This window comes from Vipera berus (assembly GCF_964194415.1).
Source record: "Vipera berus genome assembly, chromosome: Z".
Lineage (NCBI taxonomy): Eukaryota > Metazoa > Chordata > Lepidosauria > Squamata > Viperidae > Vipera > Vipera berus.
The window spans coordinates 7,422,670-7,449,258 of NC_138205.1; the positions used below are offsets into that span (position 1 = coordinate 7,422,670).

General features: G+C 40.0%; 1 gene segment (V, D, J or C); it reads right to left on the reverse strand.

Annotated features, from left to right (window-relative positions):
* Window positions 1–518: 518 nt before the first annotated feature.
* LOC308678242 (T-cell receptor alpha chain constant-like) overlaps window positions 519–26,589 on the reverse strand; it is a 97,000-nt gene continuing 70,929 nt past the window's right edge. The window contains exons 2-5 of the C gene segment in view: window positions 3,775–4,053; window positions 3,626–3,679; window positions 2,060–2,167; window positions 519–791 (exon numbers count right to left, since the gene is read on the reverse strand).

Here is a 26,589-nt window from a genome sequence, read left to right on the forward strand (position 1 = left end):
CTTTATGCAGAATTGACTTGCAAGGCTGGTGTGTGGTGCAATTAGTTCACATGGTGTAATAAGATGGAGGGTTTGTTGTCACTGTGAGTTGGGGGGTGGGAGTACGAAGGGAGGCTCAGCTAATCTCAATGTATACATTTTTTTTAATTTTAATCCCATTTATATCCCGCCCTTCTCCGAAGACTCAGGCGGCTTACAATTTAAGCACAAACCAATGTGCTTAGCAATAGCCTTCATTCTATGTATATGCCTGCTTATTAGGGCTTTCCCCCACCCAAGCGGCATTATTACAAAGTCAGCTTATTGCCCCCAACAATCTGGGTCCTCATTTTACCTACCTGGGAAGGATGGAAGGCTGAGTCAACCTTGAGCCTGGTGGGATGCGAACCTGCACTAATTGCAGGCAGCTGGTGTTACTTAAGGAGGCATTAGCCCACTGCTCCACCAAGGCTGTACTTTGACAATAAAGATTCATTCATTCATCCTGAATAATAAAACATGAGCCATACATTCAAATATGCATCTTTATTACACTATAAATGTTTTGACAGATAATATTCAGAAGATGGTATAATACATTTACAACAATGCAAGAATTAGAGTTGATAAGCTGCCTAGATGTTTTTAAAAGCTGTACCATGAAACATTTGAAAAGTGAAGCCATTTTCTTTAAAAAGTTGAGAAGGCAACCAGGAAAGCTTGTAGCATGATTCTGTCCAGTCAAATCTTGAACTCCTTAGATGATTCTTCCACAACATCCCAGTTATGTTTCTCCCATTTTTCTCTCATTCCTATACACAAAGAGGAAGAGACAATTCTGGTTACCTGAGAGAATTAGAATGATATCCCTTGTCCCAAACACAGACCATTTTCAAATATTTAACGATGGGCAATATGCCTTGAAATTTAGACTTGGTTTATATCATCATGAAATTACATTTCATTTAAGGGTCCCACTAAAAGCCTTGTGAGAGCCATTCAATCATTCAGTTGTAATGGATTTTAACTTCCATCAAATTTAGCTACAAAGTCCAAATTTAGGGAAGGCCAATCTACGTGTGGCCGTACAGCAATCAGGGTCAATAGGAGCCCAAGTTGGTTGAATGATTTTTAAGCCCGTGGCTCTAAGGACTGGAAACACAAACACACATACACTATAGTCCAGAAATGATTTAATTCAAGCCTAGTTTTATAACCTTCACTCAAGAATGGTGTTTCCCTTTCATTGTCCTTTATTGCAATAGATGTGTGGGTAAGCATACACTTGAATAAATCTGTAAAGTCTTTAATTAGCAATATTATATGGATTACTAATCCTCTAATCCCCTCTCCCAAGGGGTGTACAGGGGTGTCAAACTGCCGGCCCGTGGGCTGGAGCATCATGGGGAAACCGCGCCCATCCATTGCCGGCAATGGGAAAAAGTTCCGATGCGTCGCGCAACATCACGTGACGTTGCGAGTTTGACATGTCTGATCTAGTAGAACCAAGAAGAAGCTTTTCTGTGGTGGCTCCTTCCCTGTGGAACATCATCCTTCATGCTTTATGGGTAGTTCCTGGATTTATGACCACAATTGAGCCCAAAATTTATATTGCTAAGTGAGACATTTGTTAAGTGATTTTTGCCCCATTTTATAACCTCTTGCCACATTTTAAGTGATTCACTGCAGTTGTCAAGTTAGTAGCACAGTTGTAAAATGAATCTGGCTTCCCCATTGACTTTGCTTGTCAGAAGCTCACAAAAAGTGATCACATGACCCTGGGACACTCTGACTGTCATAAACATGAGTCAGTTGCCAAACTTCTGAATTTTGATCACGTGACCATAAGGATGCCGCAACAGTTGTATGTGTGACAAACGATCACAAGTCACTTTTTCTAGTGCTGTTGTAACTTTGAACAGTCACTAAATGAATTGTTGTAAGTTGAGGACTACCTGTGCTGAGTTCTCAGTTCTGGCTTGGGTACAGTTGTAATAAGACAAGCTTCCAGGCTAAGTTGACAAAATCGAAACCATTGACATTAAGTGGATCGGTCCCTGTCCTAAAAGAATCTGCTTACCTCATCTTGACCATGCCCAGTAGGTGAGTATCAAGTTGAGAGCAACACTCTTGAAAAATATCATTCTCAGTCCCAATACGGTGAGGGAGAGAAGATTCAACCTTTCATCTGAAAAAAAGAAGAAAAGAAGATAAATATCAAGATTTCCTAGTGACTGTTGAGATTGGCTGCTTATGATGTTTGCCTAGACCAGGGGTGGGGAATTGTGGCTCTTTTAGGATCTGTGATGTTCAACTCCCAGAATTCCTGAGCCAGCATGGCTGGTTCAGGAATTCTGGGAGATGAAGTTCAAAAAATATTGGTCTAGCCAGGGGTGGGGCAGTATGTCAACAGGTGTAGGTCCTACCAAGTTGACAAGCTGGTTTCAGAAACTGTCAAAGCTTTAGGGGTCTCTACTTATGCCACGTGCTCCAACCTTCCTGATGTGAGGAAGAAGCAAAGGTTGGGGGCAAGCAGAATTGACCAGGAACAGCAGAATAGACAAATATCTTTCATGTTTTGGCTTCCCTCCTCCATTATCGGTTCTATAAGGACCCCTTAGGACCAAGTCAACTGAACATGTAAGACCGGAGGTGCTCAAGGCTCTTATATCTCTCAGTCTCAAAACATCTCAACATTGATGATGCTACCTAGAGAGGGTAATGAAACCTCTGCAAGAAAACAAGCAAGCTCAGAGAGCACCAAGGACCCCTCAAGTAAGGATATACTTGAATGTTCAAAACGATTCCACAGTGAGGAGTGTGGGTTAAAATAAAATTGCAATATCAGCCATACATAACCTTGCTCTTTTTTGTGTGTGTTGGGCCTGCCACACATAGTAAACAAGAGGTGGGACTTGGGTCTGGCATTCACAGTTACCATCTTGACTTTTGTGAGATTCCCCCAAGCCCTACTGAAGACTTAACACAACTCTCTGTTTTTATTTCAACTTCTAATATCTCATTAATATACCTAGATTGGTACAGGGTCTCCTGTTCGAGCAGGGGGTTGGACTTGAAGACCTCCAAGGTCCCTTATGTTAGGATATTAAATTTAGTGGCTGGAACAGTTAAGTGTACAATGGGCCAAAACACACAGCTGTAGTTGATTGATTGGAGAGTGTTGACTCATGCATGAGGCTATCTATGCTATGATTGGTTGCTGTGGGGTATAAAGGGGGAGTTTCTCTCCCCACCACCACCATTTTCTTCTGTAAGCTCTGTCTGCTGTTTGAATTTACCTCATGATTTTCCTGACCATCTTGACTGCTGTTTAAATTTACCTCATGATTTTCCTGAACATCTTGACTGTTGTTTGAATTTACCTCATGATATTCCTGACTCTCTTGACTGCTGTTTGAATTTACTTCATGATTTTCCTGACTATCTTTACTGCTGTTTGAATTTACCTCATGATTTTCCTGACTATCTTGATGGCTGTCCATTTGAATGTAAAATCTATTTATTTATATAAAGTTACAAGTTCATGCCAGTGTTTCTGACTTCATGTGGAACAGTTGCTGCACAATTTCCTGACACCTTCCAACTCTGTTATCCCAATATGAGCTCTTACACACAGTGGACATACCTGTTTCAAAAGCTGGAGTGCCGGACAGTGTATTTTCTGAACAGGTATCATCCCCTATAACAACAACAGCAGCAACAAAAATCATTAATGCTTCTGATTATGATAAAAAACAAGACAATTTTCAAACACCAATATTTTCATTGATTTACCTTGGTTTTCAGCTTCGTAGTGGGTGCCTTTGTAAGTAGCAGAGCAATGAAACTGGTCATCATTCTTGTCCCATATGACAACCCCAAGGCTGGCTGATTCTTTATTGTTCCCATCTTTTACGACCACAGCAGAGCCACTGGATGACTTTGAATTTGAATTTCTATTAGTCTTCACATCGATGGGATTAGGTGAATAATCAGTAATGAGGCAAGCGGCCACATTGCTTTGTTCATTTTTGGACTTCAGCTGGTAGACAGAAGGTTCTGAATCAATCAGATCTACAATAAAAACAGACATTGCTCAGAAACATGAGCTGAGATCTGAAAATCTTGGGAAACACAAGTTGTCCTAGATTTACAACTCTTTATTTAGCAACCATAGGATGTTACAATGGCACTGAAAAAAATGTAATTTACAACCGGTCCTCCCACTTATAAATGGCTGCAGCATCAACAGAGTCATCTGATCACAATTCAGGGAAATTAAACTAAAAACAGTTAACGGCTTCTTCTGTGTAGTTTTTAACTCTCCTCCCTCACCTTTCTGTTAGATTATGTATTTCAGTTTGGTGGACCTCTGGACAAGATCCAGGAGTGAACCCCAACGCTTTGGGTGACTGTGTTCTTAAGTTGTTAAGAACTCAATTTAACCTCCCATTCTAGCATGTATCTACTGGCCTCCTTTTCAAGTACTAATCAGGCTGACTAAGCTTCTCAGCCTGAACAAAACTGAGAAAATTCTGGGACCTCAAAGCTGGTACTTAAGACGGTTAATGTTTCATCTTGCCTAAAAGGAGGATTGAAGATCTCTAAAGTCCCAGCTGTATTCTGGAGGAATGTTGTCTATGGGGTCGTGATGGGTCGGACACGACTTCGCAACTAACAACAACAGGAGGAGGATAGAGTAAGGTGTTTTGGAAAATCTAGAATCAGGTAGATAGATCTGGATCTAAAGAACCAACAGGTAAATTCCAGATACTCAAGGATGATAAGGTAAAGGTAAAGGTATAGTTTCCCCTGCACATGCGTGCTAGTCGTTTCTGACTCTAGGGGCCGGTGCTCATCTCTGTTTCAAAGCCGAAGAGCCAGCGCTTGTCCAAGGACGTCTCCGTGGTCATGTGGCCGGCATGACGAGACGCCAAAGGCGCACGGAAGGCTGTTACCTTCCCACCGTAGTGGTTCCTATTTTTCTACTTGCATTTTTACGTGCTTTCGAACTGCTAGGTTGGCAAAAGCTGGGACGAGGAACAGGCGCTCACTCTGTTATGTGGCACTCGGGATTCAACCCACCAAACTGTCGACTATCTGATCGACAAGCTCACCGTCCTAACCCACCGAGCCACTGCATCCCTGCTCAAGGATGATATGGACTTGTTTTCTTTGAAATTCAGCCTGCCCAAGTAGCCTTGTCAATATTCTCTGGAATTTAAGGAGTTCCCTAATGAGTTTAGCAAGGATCCACCTTTCAGACATGTCGATACCTGAAATCCCAAGAAATGTTTTCGTTTTTCCTTCTTTAGTTTTTAAACTATTCTTGCCATTTACTGTATCAGCCTCCTGAGACATCAACTGTTGTGAAACTCAGTAGCCTAAATTCTTTCTTCTCCCCACTTCTTTATTTTGTTAAAACTGTTCAAATTCTGACTCTTTGTCATTCTTTCATTGTCCTGGCCAAAGGAGAGCCTTGGGGGAAATTTATTTATTTGTTTGTTTACATTTCTTATTTCTTAACCACCCATCTCCCTCAGAGAGAGGCTTTGGGCTGTGTACAATACAATTAATAAAATTAACATCAAAGTCAGAATTAATGTAATATTAAACATTTTAAAATTACAAAGTTACATCATGAAATTTCAAAAAGTGAAAAATTCTAAGATGGAGAGGGTTAGTAGTTGTTAATATAGGCCGCAGGGGAGAGTTAGTCATGGGGCCAGCCAGCCCCAAAGTTGTATGGTCCCTGTGTGCCAACATAAGGCCACAATGCTATATTTTGAAACCTTACATTGAATAGGTAAAGGTAAAGGTTCCCCCGCACATGCGTGCTAGTCGTTTCTGACTCTAGGGGCCGGTGCTCATCTCCGTTTCAAAGCCGAAGAGCCAACATTTGTCCAAGGACGTCTCCATGGTCATATGGCCGGCATGACTAGATGCCAAAGGCGCACGGAACGCTGTTACCTTCCCACCGTAGAGGTCCCTATTTTTCTACTTGCATTTTTACGTGCTTTCAAACTGCTAGGTTGGCAAAAGCTGGGACGAGTAACAGGCGCTCACTCTGTTATGCGGCACTCGTGATTCGACCCGCCAAACTGCTGACCTTCAGATCGACAAGCTCAGTGTCCTAACCCACTGAGCCACCACGTCCCTTTACCTTTACATTGAATAGCCATGCACAGTTCAAATACAAAACACAAACACAAAAACTCAACACACATACTCTTTTGACTTGTGCACTTTTTTTTTTGCTTTGCAACACAAGCTAATAACTTCTTCAAGTGCTTGCAAAACTATTCAAAACTAATTTCAGAGAAGAACCCGCAAAGCTTTCACCTCCCTCCCTGTGGGGTTTCATCTGATGCTATCATTTTATGACTAAGAACTTGCAATAGCTTGTCTTGCTGCATTTCCTGCTGTTGTCTTCATTTAGTGAATTAATTGAAGAGTAATGACCTTAAAGAAATATGCATGGTTTGGACCCAAATCTCCATTCAGTCTACAAAAAGATCAAACCCAGAATAACAGAGTTGGAAGGGACCTTGGTGGTCTTCTAGTCCAACCACCCCTGGACAAATGGCTGTCCAATCTCTTCTTAAAAAAACTCCAGTGATGAAGAACCACAACTTCTGAAGACAAGCTGTTCCACTGATTCATTGTTCTCACTGACAGGAAATTTCTTCTTAATTGTATGTTGGACCTCTCTCTGTTAATTTAATAGCCTTGTCTTGCCTCCAGGTGTTTGTAGAATAGGTTGAACTCGTGGTGGGATATGTGAACAAATGGTTCTCTGTGTGGATGCCACTTCCAGAAGTCCATTATGGGCCTGGCTAACAAAAATTTAGCTACCAGTTCTTCTGAACTGGTGCGAATTGGTTGAATCCCACCACTGGGTTGAACCCTTCCTCTCTGTGACAGCCTCTGAAATGTAGCAGTTTTCCAACATTTGAGTAAATGTCACAGAGAGGAGGGGGTCAATCTATTCTCTAGAGCACCTGAGGGCAAGACAAGAAGGAAGAAATTCCAGTGAGATCCTCAACTGTAAAGTCTATATACATTACACTGTGTAACTGGATGTGACTTACCAGGGTGAACTACTAGCTTGGTGCCACTTCCAAATTTAATATTCCATCCACTTGTGTAACACTATGACACCTTCCTTTACAAAATGACAACCTGTAAGAAGAGCTCCAGAATGTCTTTTGGTCTTCCCCTCAACTGTTTATATATTTTCACACTAAAAGCCTGCCATTTGTGTTACAATATTGCCCTTCAAATTTTCAAATATCATTTTGCTTATCTTTACTCAATGAATATGCTTGCTGCAATAATAAGTTTAAAGGTACACCACAGTGGTCCCTATTTTTCTACTTGCATTTTTATGTGCTTTCGAACTGCTAGGTTGGCAGAAGCTGGGATGAGTAACAGGCGCTCACTCTGTTACGCGGCACTCGGGATTCAACCCGCCAAACTGCCGACCTTCTGATCGACAAGCTCAGCGTTCTAACCCACTGAGCCACCGCGTCCCTTAATAATAAGTTTAGAAGTCTCTAATCTAAAGCTTTTGATGGCCCCCCAAGGAGCTTGAAAGCACTTTCAATGTAATTTCAAAAGTCACTAGTAATTTTTTAATGTAAAAGAAAGGAATATTATTATGTATGATAGCGGTGTTCCAATGTCTAAGGGGCTGCCACAGAAGAGGGGGGGGTCAAATCTCTAGAAAGAGTGCAGAGAAGAGCAACAAAGATGATCAGGGGACTGGAGGCTAAAACATATAAAGAATGGATGCCGGAATTGGGTATGTCTAGTTTAAGGAAGAGAAGGACGAGGGGGGACATGATGGCAGTGTTTCAATATGTCAGGGGTTGCCACAAAGAAGTGGGAGTCAAGCTATTCTCCAAAGCACCCGAAGGCAGGACAAGAAGCAACGGATGGAAACTAATCAAGGAGAGAAGCAACCTAGAACTAAGAAGAATTTTTCTGACAGTTAGAATAATTAATCAGTGGAACAACCTGCCTCCCGAAGTTGTGAATGCTCCAACACTGGAAGAGATTGGACAACCATTTTTTCTGAAGTGGTATAGGGTTTTCTGCCTAAGCCGGTGGTTGGTCCCTTCTAACTGTGTTATTCTATTCTATATTCTTAAGAAGAGACTGAACAGCCATTCATCTGAAATGGTGCAGAGTCTCTTGCTTGAGCTGGGGGTTGGACTAGAAGATCTCCAAGTTCCCTTCCAGCTCTGATATTCTATGTTCTATTAACTATCTGAGGGTATAAATGGCATTTGATTAATTCAGTCTCAGTAGAGTTAGCACCCGGTCAAAGCTGAGCAAGGTTATTTGAATGGAAGACTTCTGGGAAATCCTGTCTCTATAACAAAAATGTTTGGAGAAATAAATGGAGGCCAATACAATTGGTCCCAAGAGAAGAAAATATATGTAAGCAAGTCACCTTTGAAAAGATAAGGAAGTCACCTTTGAAGTCAGACAAGGGCTAGCAGAAGGACACCAAATAGAAGAATATTAACTGTCCTGCAACAAGACACATTTAACCCTGTAGTTAACAATTAATAAAAGAACAGGTTGGGTAACAGGTGTGTGGTGTAGGTGGTTCACATAGTGTGGTGGGATGGAGGGTTTGTTGTCATTGTGTGTTGGGGGGAGAGAGCAGGGGGGGAGGCTCAGCTAATCTCAATGTACACATGTTGTACTTTGACAATAAAGGTTTATTTATTTATTTATTTATTTTATTTTATTTAAAAAGGAAAGGTGGACAGGTATCTGGTCAGAAGGCATCTCAATTTGTGCATGAATCTATCATCTACAGACCATTTCTGTTTCCCCCCCACCCCGGCTCCATGTATTTCTTGGCTGCTGTGGCAGAACCTATGGTTGCTCTTAAATCTGCTTTTTAGTGTGAGAGTAATACTTAAGCAATTTAAATTCCTAAAAGGTAAAATTAACTATAATTACAGAAATATATAATAACAGAGCTGGAAGGGACCATGGAGATCTTCTAGTCCAATGCCCTGCTCAAACAGAAGACCATATTCCATTGGACAAATGGCTGTCCAGTCTCTTCTTAAAAACCTCCAGTGATGGATCACACAAAACTTTTGGAGGCAAGCCATTCCACTGATTAATTGTTCTCACTGATAAGAAATTTCTCCTTAGTTCTAGGTTGAATCTTTCTTTGTTAAGCTTATATCCATTACTAATACAGGCAAAAGATAGAATGAATGAAGCCATGATTTCCTCAGGGGGGGTCTGAAATGTATTCCTTAAATACGGCATGTATAAAAAATGTGGACTTACCAGGGTAAACTACTAGTTTGGTTCCACTTCCAAATTTAAATTTACCCCATCCACTACCAGCAGAACACTATGGAACTATCCTTTACAAAATGGCAACCTTTAGGAAGAGGTTTGCAGGTTTACAGAGGAGAGGTTAAAGCACCAGTCTAAAAACAGGAAGACTGTGAATTTTAGTTCTGATAAAGAGAGTATTTGTAGCTCAGGGTTGAAATAAGGGGTCCTTGTTGCTCTCTGAGCTTGTTTATTTTCTTGCAGACATTCATTCAGCACACTGAAGATGTTGGGCAATGAAACATTTGCAAGAAAACAACCAAGTTTAAAGAGCATCAAGGACCCCACAGTTCTAGTTCTGAACTGTTTGAACTGAACTGAACTGAACTTTCATTGGACATGAAAGCCGGCTCAATGATCTTGGGCCAGTCCCTCTCTCTCAGCCCTTGGAAACAGGCAATGGCAAACCATTTCTAAAATATTAACAAGAAAACTGCAAAGGCTTATTCCAGGCAGTCACCAGGAGTCAAAACCTATTCAAACAAAGTTTGAACTTCTTTCAAAGTTACGACGACACTGAAAATAATGACTTATGACCATTTTTTTGACTTACAATCGTTGCAGCATCCAAATAGTCATGGAATCAAAATTTATTTAGGCTCATAGGATAATAATAGTTACAATAATAGTTCCCATATGAACTGCTCCTCTTATTTTCTCTGAATAACAAGTCATTCCATGACTTTTGTGTCCACTAATATTACTAGCAAAATAAGGTGTGATACTTACATGGTTTCACCATTAAAAGGGTTCCTTTACCAAATATTACTTTATAGCCAGAGGCACAGTGATTCCAAGCCCTACAAAAACCTCTAGAACAGATTTATCTTTCACTCCTGATATTTTAAAAGGATCAATGAAGAATAAGAAGGGTTAAAATGAATCCCACATGACTTCTGAATTCTAACAAACTTTATATAATACCTACCAGGCTACCGGTATCCATACCTCTAACTGGTAATAAGTTTATTTGTGGTCATTCGTCATACAGGCAAGACCCAGTATGGAGTAATGGTCAAGGCATCAGGTTAGAAATCAGGAGACTGTGAATTCTAGTCCTGCCTTGGGCACCAAGCCAACTGGGGGACCTTGGGCCAGTCACTTTCTCTCGGCCCTAGGAAGGAGACAATGGCAAGCCACTTCTGAAAAAATAAAGAGATTTGTCTCTTGTCTCCAAGATTCAGACTCAATTGAATGGAAGGAAACAAAATACAAATAGATGTGGACTGAGCAGTACGCATAGAAGGCAACTAAAGTTAGTTCTGGAGTCTTATGGAACATGGTGGCAGATAAATACAGCAAACCAACAAGAAAAGACTTATTACATGAAAGTTGCTCTAATGTTGACTGATGGCTATGAACTGTTGAATCTTATTATTTTTATTCTTGGGTCCAAAATTAAAAAGGGAAGGAAGGAAGGAGATGGGAATGAGGAGGAAGGGAAGGGAAGGGAAAAAAGAGGGGAGCGAGGGAGGGAGGGAGGGAGGAGGAGGAGATGGGAATGAAAAGGAAGGGAAGGGAAGGGGAAAAAGAGGGGAGGGAGGGAGGGAGGGAGGGAGGAAGGAAGGAAGGAAGGAAGGAGGGAGGGAAGGGAAGGGAAGGGAAGGGAAGGGAAGGGAAGGGAAGGGAAGGGAAGGGAAGGGAAGGGAAGGGAAGGGAAAAACTTTAGCCTGTTCCCAATCAGCTGATTCACTAAAGAAACCAATGCTTTATAAACTAACAATGTCTTGGCTATTCCCTCCATCCCAATGTATCTGCCCTGAACAGAACAAGACCAAATTTGGCCCAGATTGCTGGAGTATGAAGAAGAACCAAAAACATTTTATTGCATTTGTAAAATAAATTAATTTAGTTATTAAGGAGAGAGAGAGAGGCTTACTTGGTGTTACAACTAGTCTAGTCCCACTTCCAAATGTTTGCTTCCAGTCACTACTTTCCCACAGTGTTTTCAGCCTTGTCAAAAACTTCCCAGACACAAGAAAGACAGTGAATGCAGATTGTATGTAGTAGTAGTTGGTTGGATGGATGATCAAAACAGAGGGAAAATTTTAAGGCCTGTGGATATCCCAATCTCCTAGCTAATTCTAAGCTAATAAAGTTGTCTTGAATGAAAAGTGTGAAGTTATCTACCAATGAATTCTAACAGGCCTTCACTGTGTTGAAATAAAAGAATAGATTTATTAATAAATACATAGGGTAGAAAATCCTCACTTCTATCCAAACCTTGAAAAGACAGAAGAACAATAGAGAAAGAGAGAAAGTTTACTACTCAGAGTTTCATTTCATTAACAATCACCCAGGTGAGAGACACAGAGGGACAGTGTATAAAGAATTTCCCCAATGGGAGAACAACTATAAATTTATATTAAAAAGTTATCTTCACACCCCAACAACTTATAAAGATATAATATAATTTATCTACTGGGAATCAAGCATATTAGGGGTTAGAACAATTGCTTGATTATTTGCCAGGTTATAATTCAGGAGTTGTGTAAACTCAAACCTGGATCGATAGTATTTGATTGCTCAAGAGTGTTGATATGGAACTGCCAACCTTTCAAATCAAAGTCATTTTCCCTCGACTGGAATTGGACACCAGAACTGAATCTGGATTTTGTTTTCAAATATGGTCCTCCAGATGCCACTACATTTCATAATATGGGAGGTGGGGTGGGATGAATGAAGAAAGAACCATCTTGAACTGACTGCAAAAATTTGAGGGCTAATCCACATGGAGCCCCATTTCCATCTGTCCTGTTTGCCACCGTTCACTCCCTAGAGACTAAAATGGACAATGTGAAATTTGAGCGGGCCCCGAACAAGGAGTATATATCGGAGGTGGTGACCCTTTGAGAGCTGTATGCAACGAAATTTCATTTTGATGGATGCCGATTGGTGTACATTCAAAGTGACAATAAAGTTATCATCATCATCATCATCATCAATAGCAGGAATGAAGGGACGAAACTTACTTGGCATTACGACCAGCCTAGTGCCACTTCCGAAGATCATCTTACTGTATCCAGTGTTAAGACACAGTGCTTCCTGCCTTGACAATAACGTGTCCTCCTCCCAACAGTGCTTTTTAAAAGGCAAGTGGACTTTCTTGGGTTGTTTTTTTTCTTGAAAACATTTCACTTCTCATTTAAAAAGAATCTTGTTATCCTGCCTTCAGGTTCTTGAATGCTTCTTGGATGAGAAGCGAAATGTTTTCAAGGGGGGAAAAAAACCCACCAAGGTAGTCCAATTGCCTTTTGAAAAGCACCACCATGACCCTGGACGATTGAGAATCTCCATAGACAACATGTCCTATTTGTTTAAGCAATTATAACTTCCTTTTGAAAAGCTAAATCTCTAGACTTTAGGATGAAAATACTCAGCACTATCCCTTGTAATTATCTCCCCAAAGGATTGTGGAGAGATTGAAATGTGGCAAAGTGTGGACAGAAACGCCAAGATTCTCAAAACCTTGTCATGATATTCTTCTGCTGGTAACAGAAATTACGCAATGTTATAGATGGATTTAACCCTTGAAAGTAGACTTTGTAATATTTCCACGGCTCCGTTTCCATATCAGTCATTTAATGGTATTCACTCTCGATTTTGTCTACATTTTCTGCATATGTAAGCATAGTGCAGTTGTCACTTCTTCATATCTTGGATGTTCATTCCTTACTGGTTATCTTTTCTCAGTTTATTTATCATACGTATGTGTTTTATGTCATATGTGTGTAATTGCATGAATACCTACACATGAAAATCAGTATTAGGAAAAGACCATCTTGTGCTGACCACAGTGGCAAAAATAAAGCGATAAAACTTACTTGGCGTTACGACCAGCCTACAGTAGTCCCACTTCCAAAGATCACCTTTCTGTTGCCAAAGTTAGACACTGTGCTTTCTGTCGTGACAAAAACATCCCTTCCTAATTGCATCAGAATTATGCTTTCCTTTTCAAAAGCTAAGTCTCTGTTGTTGTTAGCTGTGAAGTCATGTCTGACCCATCGCGACCCTATGGACAACGTTCCTCCAGGCCTTCCTATCCTCTACCATCTTCTGGAGTTCATTTAAGCTCATGCCTACTGCTTCAGTGACTCCATCCAGCCACCTCATTCTCTGTCATCCCCTTCTCTTCCCCTCAATCTTTCCCAGCATGAGGCTCTTCTCCAGTGAGTCCTTCCTTCTCATTAGGTGGCCAAAGTATTTGAGTTTTAGCTTCAGGATCTGGCCTTCTAAAGAGCAGTCAGGGCTGATCTCCTCTAGGACTGACCGGTTTGATCGCCTTGCCATCCAAGGGACTCGCAGGAGTCTTCTCCAGCACCATAGTTCAAAGGCCTCAATTCTTTGGCGCTCAGCCTTTCTTATGGTCCAACTTTCACTGCCATACATTGCAACTGGGAAGACCATAGCCTTGACTATACGCACTTTTGTTGACAAGGTGATGTCTCTGCTTTTTAGTGTGCTGTCTAGATTTACCATGGCTTTCCTCCCGAGGAGCAAGCGTCTTTTAATTTCTTGGCTACAGTCTCCATCTGCAGTGATCTTGGAACCCAGGAAAATAAAATCTGTCACTACCTCCATTTCTTCCCCATCTATTTGCCAGGAATTGAGAGGGCCGGATGCCATGATCTTGGTTTTCTTAATGTTAAGTTTCAACCCAACTTTTGCACTCTCCTTCTTCACCCGCAACAAGAGGCTCTTTAGTTCTTCTTCACTTTCTGCCATTAGAGTGGTATCATCTGCGCTAAGTCTCTAGTCTAGACTTCAGGAATAAAATGTCAAGGATTGTGGCTACTGGAAATCTGAAGCATCATTTGGGCACTTATACATATAAAATACTTTTCTTTGCACTTTATTTTCTTATTCAGAAATGTGAATCCACACTGCCCTTTTCATTCCATAATTTCCAAACTCTTCAAATATTTCCTGGCTCTTTCTTACTGGGCCATCCAATTTATCAGTTTGGAAAAGGCCTCCGTAAAAATAAAGAATCAAGACTTCATGTCATCCTGCAATCGTATGTTCACTTATTGGTCAGAAAGCCCCACTGCATTCAGAGCCCTTTACTCAGTGCTTTTTTTGTAAAAGAAAAAGGTGCCGAAACTCACACATGTTATACAACCTGCCTTGCCTACCCTACAAGGTTCCATCCAAAAAAGGTGCCAGAACTCCGTTCTGAGAGTTCTATGAGAAAAAAAGCCCTGCCTTGTAATTAAACAGACAATGACCAGGTTAACTTGCTGCTGTCTATTTATCAAATAGTCTGAAAGTGGTGGAAAAAAACCCCCTAGATTATCAGTATAAAGGAATTCTTGATCTCTTATTAGTCAACATTTGGACAACTGATAGAATTTCTTTTTTCTTTCTTTCTTTCTTTCTTTCTTTCTTTCTTTCTTTCTTTCTTTCTTTCTTTCTCTCTCTCTCTCTCTCTCTCTTTCTTTCTTTCTTTCTTTCTTTCTTTCTTTTTCTTTCTCTCATTTTCTCTCTCTCTCTCTTTTCCCCTCTTCCTCTTTTTCTTTCATGTTATATGCCAAATGGTACATACATTTTAAAAAAATAGAATAGAAAAGACATTTCAGGACAATGATTTCTGTCGTTTTCCATCTTTTTACATTTGAAACTTGCCCTGAATTCTTAGCCTTAAATCTCCTAAAGGTGAGGAATAACTGGGAAATAGGTGCAATGCCTTGAGAGTTTGCCACTGGATAGAAATGCATTAAGCATGAATAAGTGGATAGGGAAAGCCAATATCTCAGGGGTGGCCCCAAAGAAGAGGGAGTCAAGCTATTCTCCAAAGCACCTGAAGGCAGGACAAGAAGGAACAGATGGAAACTAATCAAGGAAATAACCAACCTAGAACGTAAGAAGTAATTTCCTGACAGTGAGAATAATTAATCAGTCGAACAACTTGCCTTGAGATGTTGTGAATGCTCCAAAACTGAAAGTTTTTAAGCAGAGACTGGACAACATTTGTCTGAAATGTTATAGGGTTTCCTGCCTGAGCAGGGGGTTGGACTAGAAGACCTCCAAGGTCCCTTTCAATTCTGTTATTTTGTTATTCTGTTATTTTCAGACTCTGGGAAGGAAGAAAAGAAAATAACAGAAAAGGCCAAAACTGCAAGGGGAAAAAAAAAGAATGAAAAGAAACAGAAAAAATAAGATTCAAATTTTCTTTTCAAAAATTGTAAGTGCAAAAGGGCTGATACAATGGGGAAAAAAAACTTACTTGGCATGACAACCAGCCTAGTCCCACTTCCAAAGGAAAACCTGTAGCCATCGTTAGACACACTGCTTTCTGCCTTAACAAGAACATGCCTATTTGTATCAGGAATTAGAACCTCGTTCACAAGGACATGAAATACTGCATGCCAAATAAAATTTTAAAAAGTTACTCACCTTATCCCTATCTCTAAATAGAAATGGAAAGAAATTTTTTTTTTAAAAAAAAAAAAAATGAAATATGGCAAGGACCGGACAGAAATACCAAGATTCCCAAATCCTATTCTGATATTTTTCCTATGGATACAGATATCATCTTTTAGGAGATTTAATTTGGGCTTTGGAACAAAATATTTGGGTTAATTAGTTTGAATGCATTCAAAGAGAGAATGGAAGATTGTCCATGGAGATTCTCAATCATTCAGGTCATGGTTGTCCCGAAGGTACTTTTCCAAAAGGCAACTAGACTTTCTTGTTGTTTTTTTCTTGAAAACATTTTGCTTCTCATCCAAGAAGTTGCCTTTTGGAAAAGCACCTTTAGGACAGAATGGAAGATTGCAACCTACTCTTTTCCCCAGATACTCCAAAATTCCCTCTCTCCTGAAATATAAATAACTTTATGGGAGGACATTAACTAGCAGAAAGAAAGAAGAAAAGAAAATACTTTCCAAATAACCAGAACATCCAAAAATCCAAGGAGGAGAGATACATAGAAAAATATGCTAAATGTTTCATTCTTGTTTGGTAAAACTAACCTAAAATATAGAATTAGAGCCTATGACAAATCTGAGAAAGGTACAATACAGTAGTTGATATTAAAAAAATGACTAACATGACAAGGACTGGATAAAAAATGCCAAGATCCCCAAAATATGTCATGATATTCCCAAACAATATTCTCACAATATTCTCCAGCTGATAACAAAAATTACAAGACTTTATAGTTAAACTCAGTCCTTGAAAGTAGAATGTATAATTTTTCCATTTCTATATAACTTAATACAATTCACTCTCAGTGTTGTGAGATAAATGCCTACATTAAGCACATTTAAGCTAAATACAATCGTCACCTGTTGGCATCTTGACTGCTTATTCTTTACAGATTACCTTTTCTCAGTTTATCACACGTATGTGTTTTTATGTCATATGTGCATGATTACATGAATACGTTGGCAGATGCACACACATCAAGAAAATTAATGGATAGTAATTGTGATTAGGATGAGCACAAGGGCAATAATAAACAATTGAAACTTACTTGGTATTACGACCAACTTAGTCCCATTTCCAAAGATGATCTTATTGTAGTTGTTATACACAGTGCTTGCTGTCTTAGCAAAAACAAGACTTCCTAGTTCTATCAGCAATTATAACTTCCTTTGGAAAAGCTAAATCTCTAGACTTTAACATTAAAATATCAAGGTCTACGGCTACTGGAAATCTGAAGAATCATTTGGACATGCAGTCCTGTAAAATACTTTCCTTTCAGATGTCGGTTCTTTGGAAGTGTGAACCCACTCTGCAGTTTTACATTTCCATAATTTAGAGAGCATCAAGAATCTTACTTATCCTGCAGTCAATATTGTCCAAAGGGTGACTCTCAAAAAAGACAAACCAGCATGGAAAAATTGAATATCCAAAATCTGATCGACAGAGCACAAAGGACTTTTAGGAATGGAGGTTGCTTTATGGACTAAGCAGTCATCGGCTTCATCTGCTCAAAGTGGAAAAGCCAAAGTCTAAATATTGCGAAGGTGGACATGTAAATTGGACAGGACATGAGAAGGATAAAGGGAATGAGAAGCTGAACTTACTCGGAATCACATCAAGTTTAGTTCCACTTTCAAAGCTGAGCTTATTAAAACTATTATAGATCTATAGTGTTTCCTTTCTCAATAAAAATCTTCCCAAAGCAGAGAATATTGAAAAGAAAGGTAGTGGAGATGCCCTCAAAAATGTTTGACTTGGCAGAGAAAGACCTTTTTTCTCCAGTTTTACCTTTGCAACAACCATGACCTGATGACTGAGGATCTCCATAGACCTAAAAACTTATCTATTCGAACAAGCCGGCCTGGCCTGATGGGTTTGGGTTTTAACATTATTTTAACTAACCTACAACATTGGGCACAATCATCTAACTTTAAATCTTGTATCCTGTATTCTTATTTTTATTGCCCTGTACACTGCCCTGAGTCCTTCAGGAGAAGGGCGGTATATAAATCAAATAAATAAAATAAATAAATAAATAAAAAGGCTAAAACTTACTTGGAATTACAACCAGCCTAGTCCCACCTCCAAAGATGACTTTAGAGTTGCCAAAGGAAGACACAGTGCTTTCACTTTTGACAAAAACACGGCTTCCTATTTGCATCGTAATTATAACATCCTTTTGAAAAACTAGATCTCTAGAGTTCAGGCTTAAATATCAAGGACTATGGTCCTGGAAATCTTGAAGCATCATTTGGACATCTCTCCCTATAAAATATTTTAGTTTGGGCTGTATGTTCTTTTGAAAGTTCTAGCCCACTCTGCTCTTTCAGTTCCCATCATTTAGAATTTCGAGAATCTTTCTTATCACGCACTCAATACTGGGCAAAAAGCAAGTCTCTAAAAGGCTATAGAATAAAAAAAATTGACCGAATGGAGATTACTTTGTGGACTGAGCAGTCATCAGCTTCATCTGCTCTTTGTGGAGAAGCCAAAGATCAAATATTGAGAAGGTGGACTTTGACAAAGGCAGGATAAAGGGAATGAAAAGCTGAGGTTTACTTGAGCAACACCCAGTTTAGTTTCAAAGGATGCAGCTAGTGGAAATCTGAAGCATCATTTGGGCATTTGACATTATAAAAAATACTTTTCTTTCAGCTCTAGGTTCTTCTTCAGAGGTGTGAATCCATTGCTGGATTCTTGGTGCTCTCTGAGGTTGGTTGTTTTCTTGCAGACATTTCTTTACCCAAACTAGGTAACCTCATCAGCACTGGATAATGAAATGTCTGCAAGAAAACAACCAAGCTCAGAGAGCACCAAGGACCCTTCCTTTCAACCCTGAGCTACAAATATCCTCCTCAATTGTGAAGTCCGTTCCCTGCCTTTTCTATTCCACAAGTTAGAGGGAAATATTTTATATTTATTTATTATTTATTTTATTTTAATTCCATTTATATCCCGCCCTTCTCCGAAGGCTCAGGGTGGCTTACAAAATCTGTTCAGGAAAAGCCCCTATAAATATACTAGGAATTTATTTATTTTTTAAAGGAGAGAAAAACTAAGAGGAACAAAGATAAAGGGAAGGAAGGAATGAAAACCAAAAAGAAAACAAGCAAAAGGCCAAAAGTGCAAAAAAAAAAAGGAAAGGAAAGAAACAGGAAAAAAAGGACTTTCAGATTTTCTTTACAGCAATTATTAATACAAAAGACACACACACACCCACCTGTGTAGACCAGATGGGCAGGAATAAAGGGCTAAAACTTACTTGGCATGACAGTCAGCCTAGTCCCATTTCCCAAAGAAAACGTCATGGTATCCACGATTAGAGACACAGCGCTTTCTGCCTTAGCAAAAATACGCCTTCCTAATTCTGCAAGGAATTATGGCTTCCTTTAGAAAAGCTAAATCCCTAGACTTTAGGATTAAAAATGTCAAGGACTCAGCTCCTGGAAATCTGAAGCATCATTTGGACATGTGTCAGTGGGTTAGGATGCTGAGCTTGTCGATCAGAAGGTCGGCAGTTTGGCGGGTGGAATCCCGAGTGCCGCGTAACAGAGGGAGCGCCTGTTACGCGTCCCAGCTTCTGCCAACCTAGCAGTTCGAAAGCACATAAAAATGCAAGTAGACAAATAGGGACCACCATGATGGGAAGGTAACAGTGTTTCGTGCGCCTTTGGCGTCTAGTCATGCCGGCCACATGACCACGGAGATGTCCTCGGACAAGCGCTGGCTCTTCGGCTTTGAAACGGAGATGAGCACCGGCCCCTAGAGTTAGAAACAACAAGCACGCATGTGCGGGGGAACCTTTACCTTTTACCTTTATGTTTTTAGCTGTTAAATACAGTTTTTTCTTCAGAGGTGTGAATCCATTCTCTGCCTTTTCTATTCCATGAGTTAGATCAAGGGTCCCCAACCTGTGGGCCATAGCTCACTACGGGACACGGCCTACTTGCAACCAGGTCGCATGAGTGGTGGGCTAGCGTGTGAGTGTGCAGCCCGACTCACGCAAGTGGCAGGCACCAGTGCTCGCTGTCCCACTCGCGGAAGCAGCGGGAGTTCACACCTGCCCCTCGCACAAAACCATCCCCTCTTCCCCCCCCCTCTCCATCGCGCCAGGCCACCAACCCGGAAAAGTTGGGGAACTCTGAGTTAGAGGATTTTCAGACTCTTACTGGGCCAACAAATGTATTCAGGAAATGTTGCTATAAATATATTAGAATGAAAGGTTTTTAAAAGGAAATCTAAACCAATCCCACTCCAAAATAAAAGAAAGAAAACAAAAAAAGTAAACAAAGAGAAACCCAAAAGTGGAAAACATAGCAAATGAATAGAAATAGAGAGAAAGAGCTTCAGATTTTCCTTACAGCCATTATAACTATAAAGGAACCTCTTGCTCTGAAGTCAATACCAGAAATAAAGAACGAAAACTTACTTGGCATTATGATCAGCCTAGTCCCACTTCCAAAGGAAATCTTGTTGCTAAAGCTAGACACAGTGCTTTCTGCCTTGACTAAAATATGTCTTTTGTTTATATCAGCAATTACAACTTCTAAAGGGTCCTTAGTACTCTCCGAGCTTGCTTGTTCTCAAGCAGACATTAAAAACCCTTAGTAATACCACCCCTGAAATACTGCAGTGAACTTTGGTCACCATATCACAAAAAAAGATGTTGAGAGTTTGGAAAAAAAAAATTCAGAGAAGAGCAACTAAGATGATCAGGGGCCTGGAGACTAAAACATACAAAGAATGTATACGGGACTTGGGTTTGGCTAGTCTAAAGAAAAGAAGAAATAGGGGAGACATGATAGCAGTGTTCTAGTATCTGAGGGGCTGCCACAAGGCAGAGGGGGCCAGGTTGTTCACCAAAGCATCAGAGGGCAGGACGAGAAACAACGTTTGGAAACTGACCAAAGAGAGAAACAACCTGGAATTGAGGAGAAACTTCCTGACAGTGAGGACAATCAACCAGTGGAACAGCTTGCAAACCAGAGATTGTGGAGATTATTAAGAGGAGACTGGACATTCACATGTCTGAGATGGAATAGGATCTTCTGCTTGAGTAGGGGACTGGACTAGAAGACCTCTAAGGTCCCTTCCAATTCTATTCTATTCTATTCTGTTCTGTTCTGTTCTGAATAATAATAATAATAATAATAATAATAATAATAATAATAATAATAATAATAATAATAATAATAATAATAATAATAATAATAATAATAATAATAAGTTGGAAGGCACCTTGGAGGTCATATAGTCCAACCCCCTGCTCAGGCAGGAAACCCTATACCATTTCAGGCAAATGGCTGTCCAGTCTCTTCTTAAAAACCTCCAGTGTTGGAGCATTCACCACCTCTGGAGGCAAGTTGTTCCACTGGTTAATTGTTCTAACTGTCAGGAAGTTTCTCCTTAGTTCTAGGTTGCTTCTCTCCTTGACTAGTTTCCATCCGTTGCTTCTTGTCCTGCTTTCAGGTGCTTTGGAGAACAGCTTGACTCTCTCTTCTTTGGGGCAGCCCCTGAGATATTGGAACACTGCTATCATGTCACCCCTCACCCTTCTCTTCATTAAACTACACATACCCAATTGCAGCAATTCTATTCTATTCTATTCATCAGTGCTACTCCATCACTAGCATTGATGATGTTACCTAGCTTGGATAATGAAACGTCTGCAAGAAAACAAGCAAGCTCAGAGAGCACCAAGGACCCCCCCCCATGTCAACCCTAAACTATAAATATTTTATCCTTTATTACTGTTGCAACTTCTTTTTGAAAAGCTACAGATTTAGATTTTTAGGATTAAAAGTAATGGGGGAACATGATTTTAATATGACAAAGACTGGGTAGAAATGCCAAGATTCCCAAACCATGACATGATATTTTTTTTCCTGCTGATAACAGAACTTATATTATGGACTCAGATATTATAGATGGACTGAACCTCTGAAAGTAGAATTTGTAGTTTTCCCATAATTCTATTTCCATGTCCATTGTGTGTGTGATAAATGTGTGAATTTAAACATTTAACACTATTCCAAAGATGCTTTTTCAGGAGGCAACTGAACTTTCGTGTTTTCCTTTGAAGACGTTTCGCTTCTCATCCAAGAAGCTGCTTCAGCTCTGACTAGATTCCCCACCATCCAGTCAGAGCTGAAGAAGCTTCTTGGATGAGAAGCGAAATGTCTTCAAAGGAAGACAAGAAAGGCCAGTTGCCTCGTGAAAAAGCATCTTTGGGATAATTGTGACCTGGATGACTGAGAATCTCCATAGACATTTGATACTATTTTAACCTATGGGTATCTTGGCAGTTCGTTCGGTTCGACCTCATAGCTGATTCTCCCCACCAGTAATTCAACGTTACTAACCACTTTTCCAAAGAACACAAAGGTTCTCTGGAAAGAAAAAAAAACATCAATAAACTATCTGAATCCATTCATATTGTTTTGTGCGTTTAATTTCTTTAGAACAATGAAAATCTTTTTTTTTCTGATTTGGCCAATAATTAATACTTAGTTACAGAACTACTTATGGAAATAGTCTACCACATCTATCCAGGTGTAATAGACTACTTACAATAGGATAAAGGAATATATGTTAGAAATAGATGGAAGCAAAAATCATCAATAATCTGTCTGAATCCACCCGACTTACAACAATTCATTTAGTGACCATTCAAAGTTTCAATGGCACTGGAAAAAGTGAATTATGACCGTTTTTCACACTTAACGACCATTACACATCCCCATAGTCATGTGATCAAAATTTGGACGCTTGGCAACTGATTCATATTTATGACCGTTGCAGTGTCCCGGGGTCATGTGATCACCTTTTGCGACCTTCTGATCAACAAAATCAGTGGGGAGGCCAAATTCACTTAACAGCCATGTTACTAAGTTAATAACTGCAGCGATGCACTTAACAGATGTGACAAGAAAGGTTGTAAAGTTAAGCAAAACTCACTTAAGAGATCTCTCTCGCTTAGTAAAAAAAAGGGGGGGATATATGTTAGAAACAGATGGGGGGAAAAGAAATGTACACTTCCCTTTTTATAATCACTGAAGACTGCATATTAATGGGGGTGGGTAGCACAGGAAAGACCGTCTTGCATGGACCACCATGGGAAGAGTCAAGGGCTAAAACTTACTTGGCATGACGACCAGCCTAGTCCCACTTCCAAAGAAAACCTTATCATATCCAGCATAAGACACAGTGCTTTCTGCCTTAGCAAAATATGACTTCCTATTTTTATCAGCAAGCATAACTTCCTTTAGAAAAGTCAAAAATCTCATGAGTTTAAAAAATCCAAGACTCAGCTCTTGGAATCAGAAGCTTCATTTGGACATCTGTATCAATCCAATGCTATCATTAGGGCTCTAGTTTCTTCTTCGGAGGTATGAATCTACTCTGCCAATTGTCATCCCATAATTTAGAGGATTTCCAGATGCTTAGTGGGCCACCCTATTTGTTCAGCAAAAGCTCCTGTAGACTTATTGGAATTTAACTTTTTTTAAAAAAGAGGATAAAAATTAAGTAGAACCAAGATAAATGGAAGGTAGGACAGAAAGCAAAAAAGAAAACAAACAAAAAGCAGAAAGAAAGAAAGAAAGAAAGAAAGAAAGAAAGAAAGAAAGAAAGAAAGAAAGAAAGAAAGAAAGAAAGAAAGAAAGAAGAAAGAAAGAAGGAAGGAAGGAAGGAAGGAAGGAAGGAAGGAAGGAAGGAAGGAAGGAAGGAAGGAAGGAAGGAAGGAAGGAAGGAAGGAAGGAAGGAGAAAGAAAGAAAGAAAGAAAGAAAGAAAGAAAGAAAGAAAGAAAGAAAGAAAGAAAGAAAGAGAAGGGAGGGAATGGAAATAAACAGAAAGAAGGAACTTCAGATTTTATTTACAATAATTATTAGTTTAAAAGAACTTCATGTGTAGATTGGAAGGGCAAGAATCAAGGGCTAAAACTTACTTGGCATGACAACCAGCCTTGTCCCACTTCCAAAGATGAACTTATAGTTGTCATTGTATACACAGTGCTTTCTGCCTTGACATAAACTGCTTTGGGCAGTTTTCATCAAAAAACAAACAAACAAACAACTGTAGAACTAGCTGTATTTTGAATAAGTTTAGCTTCAGAACTGGAATTAAATTAGATGTGACTCCAAGTAAGCTTCCAATTTTCATTCCCTTTATTCTTCTCATGTCCTGCCCACTCACATGTCCACCTTCCCAATATTTGGTTTTGACATCTCTCCATTTAGTGCATTCTTAAATGAACATTAACTAAGAATGTTAGAAGGGAACAGAAGTTGTGGGTGCTCCAACACTGAAGGTTTTAAGAAGAAATTGGAGAAATGTTATAGGATCTCCAGCTTGAGCTGGAGGTTGGACCAGAAGACCTCCAAGGTCCCTTCCAAATCTGTTGCTCTGTTCTGCTCTAAGAACTTAATGAAAGTCCATGAAGTAATGTGCATTCTCTGGTCTAGTATGCAAAAATGTATACAGTCACAAGTTTGCTACACAATCCATCATCATCTAATGATTATTCAGAGTTTTGCAACCTCAATCTGAAAGCTCCAGAGATGTGGTCTTTCTCTTCTCAAGGGAAAGAAGCATGAGATTGTCCTCTTCCTACCTGAAATGACATCTAAACAAATTTAATGCTAATGTGCACATTCCATCCTAACAATGAAGTTCTTGGCCCTCAGGTCCCAATTTTATCATCTTTTATAGTAGAACTGTAGATACCCAAGGACCTTCTACTTTTGTTGCCCTCCAAACTTTATAATGCTTAGAAGCAGTCATAAACAGCCTGGAATTCTACACGAACAGATCTCTGTCCAAAATAAACTACCAGTTTATGTTGGAATTATACAGTGTTTATCTTTTGAAGATCTCTTCAGAAACTTACATGGATGAACCTTTAGTTTTGTTCCAGTTCCAAATACAACTCTGAATGTGCCATCATTTATCACAGTAAAGTGGATCTTTACAGAAAGTCATCACTTAAGCCAACACTGATGACAAGTCATGATGAAGTTCCAATAACACATATGTCTGAACTATGGAAGAATTTCAGCAGTCCTGGGAAGTCTATTACTCCCTTTATGCTTTATCATTTGTGCAAATCCAATTGAGATTAATGAAATATAAAAGGTAAAGGTAAAGGTTCCCCCGCACATGCGTGCTAGTCGTTTCCGACTCTAGGGGCCGGTGCTCATCTCCGTTTCAAAGCCGAAGAGCCAGCGCTTGTCCGAGGACGTCTCCGTGGTCATGTGGCCGGCATGACTGGACGCCAAAGGCGCACGGAACGCTGTTACCTTCCCACCGTAAAAGGTAAAGGTAAAGGTTCCCCCGCACTTGCGTGCTAGTCGTTTCCGACTCTAGGGGCCGGTGCTCATCTCCGTTTCAAAGCCGAAGAGCCAGCGCTTGTCCGAGGACGTCTCCGTGGTCATGTGGCTGGCATGACTAGACGCCAAAGGCGCACGGAACGCTGTTACCTTCCCACCATAGTGGTCCCTATTTTTCTACTTGCATTTTTACGTGCTTTCGAACTGCTAGGTTGGCAGAAGCTGGGACGAGTAACAGGCGCTCACTCTGCTACGTGGCACTCGGGATTCGACCCGCCAAACTGCCGACCTTCTGATCGACAAGCTCAGCGTCCTAACCCACTGAGCCACCGCGTCCCTTTAATGAAATATACATGGATAGATATCTTAATCTATCTTTCCCAAATGTGTTCTCCAGGTTACGGGATCACAATATCCATAAATTTAACTACAATCCAAGGACTGGACAGTGACAACCATTGGCTTCACCTCAGTTTCTCCTCAAGAATCTGTAGGAGGAGAAATCCTAGAATTCCTACCTATCCTGACCATAGCCTGCTTGATCATGGTTAGATGGGAATTTATATAATTCTTTCCACTTTTGGAAGTACCAATAGCAAATGGAATTTTTACAATTATTTCCATTTTTGGAAGGACCATTAGCAAAAGGTTGAAGTAAAATTTTATTTATAGGGCACCCAATCATATCTCAAGGTAACTCTGGGCAGCTTACAATCATAAAAAAATAAAAAACTATATAAACTAGAAAACATCAGTAAATTAGTACAAAATCCAACATTTTATTTGCATTTGTCATTCTCCCCTTGTAATAGATCTTATGGAAGCCATTATCTTTTCTTCATTTTTCCAATTGATTTAAGAAAAAAGAAAAGGTCTCCAACACACACAAGCAGGCAGAAGCACCCTCAAGTACATGCAGGTACATCAGTGTGTAATATTAGTGTAATATTAGTAGACCAACTTACTTGGTATAACGATCAGCCTGGTGCCAGATCCCCAAGTGATCTGATAGTTATTATTCACAGTGTCACAGTCCCTTACAAAAACCCATTTTTGTAAGTGCTACAAACATAGCTAGTAAAATAATAGGATGGGTTGGGAAGGAAGCTAAAGAATAAACCCAGATTCTGGGAGTTTATTGCTAATTTTGCTAATTTTCTCTCCTGATTTCAGTAGATCTACATGTAGATTTCTTCATGTATCTTCCAACTAACCCCAATGAGGCTATTACATATAGGCTGGGGGCTCTTTGGATAGTTTGCAGATCTATTCCCTGCTTTCAGGGGGAAAAAGATTCACTTCAAGATTGGGGTTGGGAGTAAGGTTTTGAGTAAAACTATATAGGAAAATGGTGTCTTATCTCTGTTCCCATTTAAGAATTTCTAGAAGTTCATGGTCCCTCTCCTCTCCTCTCCTCTCCTCTCCTCTCCTCTCCTCTCCTCTCCTCTCCTCTCCTCTCCTCTCCTCTCCTCTCCTCTCCTC